Source organism: Brassica oleracea, chromosome C1 (assembly GCF_000695525.1).
Source record: "Brassica oleracea var. oleracea cultivar TO1000 chromosome C1, BOL, whole genome shotgun sequence".
In the NCBI taxonomy this organism is placed as follows: domain Eukaryota; kingdom Viridiplantae; phylum Streptophyta; class Magnoliopsida; order Brassicales; family Brassicaceae; genus Brassica; species Brassica oleracea.
The window spans coordinates 14,787,061-14,797,688 of record NC_027748.1 but is presented as its reverse complement, the minus strand read 5'-3'; positions in this window follow the sequence as shown (position 1 = coordinate 14,797,688).

The following is a 10,628-nucleotide window of genomic DNA, read 5'->3' as shown; positions in this document are numbered from 1 at the left end:
TTTAATTTATTTAATAGTTTAAAATTAGACAAATATGATAGAAGATACACTATTTTTTTTATCAAATCTTTATTATTCAAAATCATTAATTACCATATATACTTTAGCCACATTAGGCAATTCCGTAAATTTTATTTAAGGAAATAATAAAGTACATTAATGATGAATTTATTGTTAGTTTAATAAAAAGCTTATTATATAATTAGATGGACCAACATATTTCTCTAATGATTCTAAGAATCATTCTAGTGATGACATGTGACTACAAAAAGAAGTTGTAATGCTTCTCAAATAATATATAGGGGATATCCAGTGTCGTGCGAAAGTTTAGTAGAGCCTGAGGCAAATATAAAAATGGGTCCCCTTATAATTTTTTTTTTATTAAAGCATAATATATATTTGAAAAAACATTAAGAAGAAAAATAATAGTTTAATAAGAAATTTATAAATCTGGATAACAGTCTTCCCTTCCTTTCAAAAAATTTAGAACTTCAAGAGGTCTCTTGTAATCTTATGGCAACGTCTCTTTTAGAACCATCACTTCAAAACACAAATCATCCCCAATAACATCATAATGATTTACATGCCTTAAAGCTGCTTGAAGATTGGTTTAAGATGCCATCAAATTATCTTCACTCGCTGATTTTAGTTTATCAAATAAATGGCAAACTTAAACCAATCTACTACTAATTATTTTCTGAAATTTGGGGCCCTAACAAAAATCATATATTTTGGGGGCCTTAGGCAAAAACCTTTTTAAATACACTTGAAGCACGGCTATGTGTATATCTATTATTATATAATTATATGTTTTAACTAATAAATAATTATAATTATCAATTAACCAAAATAAATAAATGAAAAACGTGAGTAAAAGAAATATATAATTCATGTATATCCTCAATATTGCTGGTTTATTCCTCTTCCAATTTCTCTTATTTATGTCCTATATCTTAAATTCCTAATGATAGTTTGTTTATATCTCAGCTTCTCCTTTTCACATATTATCGTTAACATATTTTCTAATTCCTTCTTTTCATATTTCATTAAAAAAAAAACTATTTCTTCCTTTGGCCGATGGATATACCTTTCGTGGTTGATTTTAATATATTTACGAAACAACAAAAATATAATAATTTGGATAATATTTTTATTAGTTTTAGTTTTATTTTGTTTGTGTATTTTTGTGTTATTTTAATTATAATTCTAATTTATGAATTGTTTAGTTACAGTGTTTTAATTTTGCTAAATATTCAACTTAAATCTAGAGACCGAGAAACTAAAAAGGTAGAGTACGAAAAAGAATCTAGAAGAGAAGGATAATCGCGATGGAAGAAAAGAGAAGAAGGAGACCGGCTACGAAAAAAAAAGAGAAAAAGAAGTTCGGTTAGGGTTATGAGTTGATTGTAATCTCTATAATATTATTTGAGAATTCAGTTTCCTATGTGTCGTTCTCACGTTAACTCTCACGATGGGTGATTACACTCATACCCTTAATGAATTAAAAATACAGTATTTAAAATAATATTATTTATTATTTATTTAGTTTCCTTTTTTAAAATTTTCCAAAAAAACATATGCATATAATAAAAAGGGAAATTTTTTATCAAGTTAAAAAAAACGAAAATATATGTATATATAATATGATTTCATAAAAAAAGCTAAAGTTCAAAAATAGTAATATTGCATTTAAAATATTTTTAAATAACATAAAAATACTTTTCAAGTAATAAAATAATTTCTTTATATCTATATTTTCTTAGATGAAAAATATAAATTTGTATATAATGTGATTTCATTAAAAACAATTTACACAGATAATCTTGATATTAGAAAAAGAAATATTATTTATTTTAAAACATAATTTTAAACAATGCAAAGAAATTCAAAGAAATTCAAAGTAACATAAATATTTTTATATAACTATCTATTTTCTTAGATGATTATATAAAATAGTTAAGTAACATAAACAAATATATGTTTAATTGACTAAGATAGTTTATAATTAGTGTTATTGAAATATTTTGTTTATTTTTCATGTATTTAGTTGACTATAATATCTTGCAATTACAGCAAAAAAAATCGATAAATTATAGGGATAATTTCATTTATATAGGGAGAATAATATAGGGAGAATTTTACTTATATAATACTATTTTCAATTTTTTTACTGCTTATTTTTAAGAGATATTAAAAAACTAAAAACAATTTCTTTTAAAAAAATCGTTTGATTAAATAGTTACAAAATAGTTTAATGAGGTACAGATATATTATATTTTATCATTATTAAAATTATTTTTTTCTTAATATTGAATTAGCTTTTAAAGTTTATTTTTTTATGTTTTTGGAATTTAATATAACCATAATCAAAATACCAAAGCAAATTTGAATTCTCATTTTTAAGATTATTTAAAATAAAATTCAATTTTCATTCAATAAATAAAGTTATTTAGAATTTATAAAATATTTTTAATTATTGTAAATATTGATATGTGTTCATGAGCTTCCAAAAATGTATCAGCTACTTATACATGTAACTTCCTATTGATCATCGCTTTATTTTCTAATATTTTATTAAAAACATCAACATATAATTTGATAAATATTATGAAAATACATGCACATTTAAACGATAAATAAAATTGATTTGATTTGATTTAATTATAATAAAAATAATTATACTTCATTTTGAATTTAAAAGAATATATGTAACTCAATATAATCACAACATGAGTGACTCGACTAATCCAACTTATATCTAAAACCATAGATTTAACTACGATAAGAATATATAATTTTATAAGAATAGTAATTTACTTTATAAATATAAATCATAGGACAACTCAAAACATATTAAAAATGAAAATAAAATATTGACCAACTGTTACAATTTAGTTCTTTTGTAAAATTTATATATATGCATGAGATTTCAGAATATTATCGTTATATTAATTTAAGTAATTTGGAATCAGACACTTTATTTTATTTTTTTAATTTCATTCTAAGCACAAGATATTTTAAATTATACATAATATTCATAAAATATATTTATATATCTAAGACAACAACCACCTAAATGCAAATAAGAAATTAATCAAAGTTTTAATAAATTTAGAATAAAAACTATTACAGTTAAATTCAAAGATGCAATCCAATTTACCCAATGATAATTAAATCGACTGTAAAAACAACAAAACCAATTAGATATATCATATATAAAATCATATGTATAATTAAAGTAATATAATATTATTAATATAAATGATGCATATAAATTATAAATTAATTTAAAACTAAAAGTAAATAACAATCAATTATTATAGTAGATTTACTTTAGAAATATTTATACTCGTGCATGAGCAGAAATATTTTTACTCATGCATGAGCACGGAAAAATCACATAGTATCGTATATATAGGTTATTCTGGCCATGATATTTGTTTGGGTATATTGAATTTTATATATTAGCTAAATTAACAATAACTATTTTTTTTTTTTTGGTAACTCTGGTATCTGGGCAGCCACATTCCCAACTATCTCTCGTAGGGGGTCCAGCGCCCCAACAGAAGGGATGTTAAATCCGCTGTGGCCGGAGCTCGAAGTCGTGATGGCGGACACCTCAGCCGAGGTTCCTTTACCACCAGACCACGAGGCCCGGTTAATAACTATCTTTTTGTTCTAGTTAGGTTAAACTAATTAATTTTTGTTGATTTATTTTAATTGTTTCATAAAGTAATGAATCCAATAATTAAAAAAGAAATATTCTCGTTTAGATCCATTAATTATTTTTGTAGATCAAACATGATTTGAGTCGAATTGTAAGCGTTAGACACGCTTCCACACCTGGAAAATCATAAAATAAATCATGAGAAAGAAATCAATGCAGAAGTATTGTGGAATGGTTTTTTGGTCCTAGTCCATTCACATAACCTCTTTATGGCGTTGATTTGATTCATGAGGAAGACAAAGCTCATCATCATCATCGGACTGGTGAGTATTACAGAGAGTTTGAATTGTAACAATATGTGTACTGGTCAGAGCGACACGGACGAGTATGTGTACTGGTGGGAATCATGTCATGTATTCGAAGAAGTGAGCAATATCTCTTCCACTGAAAGTCAATCGGGTCATGCTAAGCTTGATTTTTTTATTACTGCAGATTTCGTATCACTTTCTATGTTCGGCTTCAACAAGATCAAACTCAACACTACTATGTAGCCTTCCTTCTTCTATCGACAGAACTGGTCCTGGGTCAAGCCTAACAAAACATTCACCTTGGACCCGCCAATAATTTTGAAAAAATTTATATATACATAGATCCCTAAATTTTTTTAAAAAAAGAATTTAGGCTCCCAAATTTATAAAAAAATTATTAAATCGTTTGAGGCCCCCAAAATCTCAGGACCAGCTCTGTCTATGGACCACTATTTCACATTCCGTGGGTCGACCTTTTTTGTACATATAGCGGGTAGGTTTGGCAGCCATTTCGGAGACTGCGGCCTGCGCTGACCTAATACGCCGTGATCCGCTTGAAACTAATTCCGATGCGGTCCGCGATGGAACGGGATGGGACAATTTGTTTGCCATCAATTTTTGATCTATATTATTGATCTGGTTTGGATCAGATCAATTGAATTACTTTTTAAACAAGAACTGTTTTTAGTCAACTGATTTTTGGACTGATCTGGCAAATATAAAATTGTCAATTGGTAGAACTATTCTCTGTTTATCCATATATATATATATATATATATATATATATATATATATATATGCATATTTTAAGATAATCGCGTATAATGTGGGAGATTATAATATATCAAAATCATATAATACACTGACAATAAATTAAATGGCATCCATGTGAGCTGAGCGAGCAATTACAACAAATAGAAGAAAAAAAATATCTATCTACTGAAACAATCTAGATCAAGCTAATAATCATTGGCAATATCTCACGCCTTGCAGCCTTTGCTTCTTCTTCTTCTGTCACTTTTTTTCTTACCAGCTGCTTTGGGTAACTTCGTCAATTTTACGAACTGTGCGGTAACGAAATCAGAGCGTCGCGTCAATGTCACTAGTGTTAGGATCAATCCATACCCGCTTGGTCATGGCGATGCAGGTGCGACCTTTACGATAACCGCTGATACAAGTAAGCAATTCTCTTTTTGTTTTTGTTTTTTTATTTTCTTTTCTGATGATATTTCCGGCAAGTCAAACTTTTCTAATATCTAAAAATCTTTGGTGTGAGCAGCCTTTAACGTAACAGCGAGAAATATAGTGTTAGATACGCACAGTGTGCCATTGATGCTTAATAGGGTGCGAAAAAACTACTCCCTCTGTAATGTGACGGCATGCCCTGTTACACCTGGCCCTATTGTGTTTGTTTTTCCTATCTTTATACCCAGGAGTTCTTATATACTTGTAAGTTTTGTTGAAACTCTACGTTAGATTGCTTATGGATTGTGTATGTGAATGAAGAATAAGAATAAGAATAACTCTCTTATATTAACCTCAAAGGTAAAACTTACTCAAAACCTTTAATCCCTCAAACTCATACAATCTCATCATAACTCGATGGACGTATTTATATAACTAAACATAGATCCTATTATCATGCTTATAGATAACTCCTAAAACATCTTTATCCTTATCTCAAACTCAAATAGATTAGGACTATGTTTAGCTTGCTCCACACGTCATTCTCCTTGTCTTGTTAACTTCATGCTTACTCCAACATACTCCCCCTTAAGCTTGAAGTGAACCTGTGCTGCATCTACAACTCCAATAAGTTCTCTCATTTCTGTGAATCTGATCTTCCCGAGTCCTTTAGTCAAGATATCCGCTTTCTGCATGCTTCCTGAAACGTGCTCCACCTCCACTTGACCATTCTCGACACACTCCCTTATGAAATGATATCTTCGGTGAATATGTTTAGAGCGGCCATGGAAAACAGGGTTTTTCGAAAGAGAGATAGCGGACTTATTATCAACTCGGATGGTTACTGCCTCACATTCTCCTCCAGTGATCTCGCTCAGAAGTTCTTGAAGCCATATGGCCTGTTTGGCAGCTTCAGTGGCTGCCATGAACTCAGCCTCGCAAGATGATAGTGCCACGCTTTCTTGCTTCTGAGAACACCAGGTGATAGGACTGTCGTTGAGGTAGAATATGTGTCCCGTTACGCTTCTACCATCATCATCATCGACGGTGAGAGAACTGTCACTGTATCCTAGCAACCTTACAGTATCAGCGCGCGTGTAAGTGAGTCCATAAGTGCTGGTTCCACGCAAATACCTCAGAACATGCTTCAAAGCTCCATCGTGAGAGACTTTAGGATCAAGCATATACCTGCTAAGAACTCCAATGCTGTATGACAGGTCAGGGCGTGTGTGGATAAGATATCGTAAGCATCCAATGCTTCTTCTGTATTTCTTCTCATCAACACCCTTCTCATCGGTAGCTTTGGATAACTTTAGATTCATATCCATCGGTACATGTGTGGGATTGCAGTCGTTCATACCTGTCTCAGCAAGAATCCGTGAAGCATATCTCTCTTGTCTCAACGTGATGCCTCCCTCGTGCTGTACCACCTCGATCCCCAAGTAGTAGGTGAGCCTACCCAAGTCACTCATCTCGAATTTAGAGGCCATCTCTTGCTTAAACTCGCTTATCATTGCAACATCGGATCCTGTAACAAGTAAATCATCCACGTATACTGCTACAATAAGAATCTCCTCGTTCTTCTTTCGTTGATACAATGAAGCTTCTTTAGAGCACCGTGTGAAGTTCAGCTCTCGGAGTATCTTGTTTAGCTTGTAGTTCCAGGCTCTTGGAGCCTGTTTAAGTCCATAGAGGGTTTTAGAGAGCTTGTACACCTTTTCTTCACTCCCTTTGACCTCAAAACCCTCAGGCTGCTTTAGATAAACCTCCTCTTTAAGATCTTCGTGGAGAAAGGCGGTCTTTACATCGAGATGATGTACTTCCCAGCCATGTGATGCTGCCAATGCAATGATGAGACGAATGGTTTCGATTCTTGCAACTGGTGCGAACACCTCGTCGTAATCAACGCCATGTCTCTGTACATATCCCTTTGCCACCAGCCTTGCCTTGTACTTGTTCACACTCCCATCCGGATTACGTTTTAGCTTAAATACCCATTTTAATCCAATGGCTTTTGCCCCTGCATGTAGATCAACTAGAAGCCAGGTGTGATTCCTTTCGATGGATGTTATCTCTTCTTCACAAGCATCTACCCATACCTTCATACCTTTAGCCTCTGAGTAATTCCACGGCTCCTCGTTTATTGCCATCAACGGCCATTCACATTTTGTCTCAGCCATCAAGATATAATCTGACAAGTACTCTGGAGTTTTCTTTACTCTTGTTGAACGTCTCAGATCAGATTCCTCATGTGCCTCCTCTTCTCCATCAGATATATCTACTATCTCGTTGTCAACTGCTTTATCATCATTATCACTTGTTTCTTTGCTTCCTTGTTCCATTCTAACCAGTGACGTATTGTTGTCTTCCATAGAGCCTTCATCAAGCTCGACTTCCCGAAGTCCTCTGTTTCCAAATTCTCAAATCTTGATGCTGAATGAGCCCGTACTGTCTTTCTCAACGCTGTCTTTCCAGTTCCAGCCTTCTTCCTCCATAAACACTACGTCTCGACTCACGTGAATTATCTTGCTTGTGGGATCATACAGACGGTAAGCTTTGGTACCTGGTTCAGTTCCAAGGTGTACTAGAGCATGTGATCTATCATCAAGCTTCTTCCTGTGAGGAGCTTCTGTTCTTGCGTACCCAATACAACCAAATACTCTTAGATGCGACACATTTGGTCTGCTCCCTTTGAACATCTCGTAAGGGGTCTTGTAAGCAAGAGTTCTAGTTGCTGAGCGGTTGACGAGATATGTCACATGTCTTACGGCTTCTCCCCACATATAGTTAGGGACGCCCATATGCTTCAAGATGCTTCTTGTCATCTCCAGTACCGTCCTGTTGCGCCTTTCGACCACACCGTTCTGCTGAGGAGAGTACGGTGCAGTTAGATGTCTTTGTATCCCATTTTGTTCGCAGAAGTTGTTGAAGTCATGAGATGTAAACTCTCCACCTCTGTCAGTTCTCAAAGTCTTGATAGTGGTTCCTGCTTCTCGCTCTATCAGTGCCTTAAACTTCTTAAATCTCCCGAAGGCTTCACTTTTCTCCTTTAATAGCATTGTCCACATATAGCGAGTGTGGTCATCAATGATTACGAATACATATCTGTTTTGCCCGATCGTTGAAGGGTTAATTGGACCGCAGAGGTCTCCATGTAGTAGTTCCAGTCGCTGAGATGCTCTAAAGTTTGTTGCTTGTGGAAAAGGTCGTCTTGCTTGTTTACCAAGTAAGCAGGAGGTACATGTGTTCTTGGTGATAGATATCTTTGGTATTCCTGTGACTAGCTCTTTATCGACCACAAGCTTTATGTTATCGAAGTTAATATGCCCCAATCTCGCATGCCACTTGCTTGACTCACTGGACGTTATCACATGTAAACACCTTGCGTTCTCCACTTCCAATGCTACCTTATACAATCGATTTCTCCCTCTGCTGGTTCTGATCAAAAGCCTCCCGTCTCGATCATATATATTTAGAAGATCCTCCTTCATTCTCACCTCGCAACCTGATTCTGTAGCTTGGCCTAAGCTTATGATACTGCTCCTAAGAGCCGGGATAAAGTATACGTTGGACATCGTCTTCTTCACTCCATCCTTGAATCGGAAAACAACAGACCCTTTGCCTTTAATGTCGATACGTGAATCATCTCCAAACTTAACCTTTCCTGTGATGCTGTCATCGAGTGTAGTGAAGTAAGAACGTTCCCCAGTCATGTGATTACTAGCACCATTGTCTAGATACCACACGTTGCTTTTGTCAAGACTAGTCTCAAATGTGTTGGGTTTCACCTTTTCTTCATTGAGAAATACTATCTCATTCAACATAAGCTCATCAGCCTCGTGTGTTTCTTCTCCCTCTTTTGTTTCTTGAGCCTCCTGAAGCTTTAACAATCGATCAGGACAGTCAGAGGCGTAATGCCCTAATTTATCACATCGATAGCAGGTGATCCTCGTTGCATCTCTTGCTTCTCTTCCAGCATTGTAACGACCACGACCTCTTCCTCGGTTGAAGAATCTTCCTCCACGACCACGGCCTCTGTGTTCACCATTGTAACCATGAGTGTATTGCTGCTCTGTATACATCAACTTGTTTGTATCTTTGGACGTCTCTTCCTCCTCATTGACACGTTCTTCATAAGCTTTTAGACGTCCGATGATGTCTTCAAAACTAGTAGTCGTAAGATCCAATACCTGTTCCAATGCAGCAACAATAGTTATGTATTTTCTCCGGGGAAGACTCTTCAGAAACTTCTTGACGAGCTTTGACTCTTCTATTTCTTCTCCAAGAGCAGAGGATTTCGAAGAGATCTCCGAGATTCTGCTTGAAAACTCATCAATAGTTTCAGAATCTTTCATCTTAAGTCGGTCGAAGTCCGACATAAGTGTTTGCAGACGCGCCTCCTTAACTCTATCAGCTCCCATGTGTCTCGTTTTAATGGCTTCCCAGACTTTCTTAGCTGTATCTAGTCCTCCGATTTGTAGAACTAGGCTTTCGGGAATGGATTGAATTAGGAGTGCCATGGCCATGTTGTTCTTTTTCACGTCTCCTTCTTCTGTTTCAATAAGCTCCCACACATCATGTACTTTCAATAAGATCTTCATCTTGATTGCCCAAACCGTATAGTTTGTATTACTCAATATAGGACACTTGATCGTAGATGATCCAATGTCTTGTTGCTTCGCCGTAACCACCGTAAGGTCTCCCATAGTTTCAACTTTGTCGCTCTGATACCACGTGTTGAAACTCTACGTTAGATTGCTTATGGATTGTGTATGTGAATGAAGAATAAGAATAAGAATAACTCTCTTATATTAACCTCAAAGGTAAAACTTACTCAAAACCTTTAATCCCTCAAACTCATACAATCTCATCATAACTCGATGGATGTATTTATATAACTAAACATAGATCCTATTATCATGCTTATAGATAACTCCTAAAACATCTTTATCCTTATCTCAAACTCAAATAGATTAGGACTATGTTTAGCTTGCTCCACACGTCATTCTCCTTGTCTGTTAACTTCATGCTTACTCCAACAAGTTTTTCCTTACACTACCACTAGTTTGAGACGAGTCCCATAATCTATGCATTACAAACCTATTGATGCTATGATTTTCTGATGACTCTTCTTTAGACACCGCAGAGTGAATATTGGGCTGCAATAAGGATGCACGAGACTGGATTAAACCAGATTATGTGCGTCAGCTTCAAATATCCGATCCTTGGTTGGACTTTTTAACGAGTCTCTCTGGTTATTCCTTGTATTTCGTAATCTTCCCTTTTTTACCTATTCGTGTTGTCCGACAATAAATAAGGGTTGTTGTATACACACGTACACCCTTGACCCCATGTCCATGTTATGTAATGTATCTCTGATTTTATTTGGTTTGCACCTTTGATTTTAGGATTTTTAACGTTAAAACACCTCAACTAAGTTTGTTTTGAGTAAAAATCCCCCAAACTAA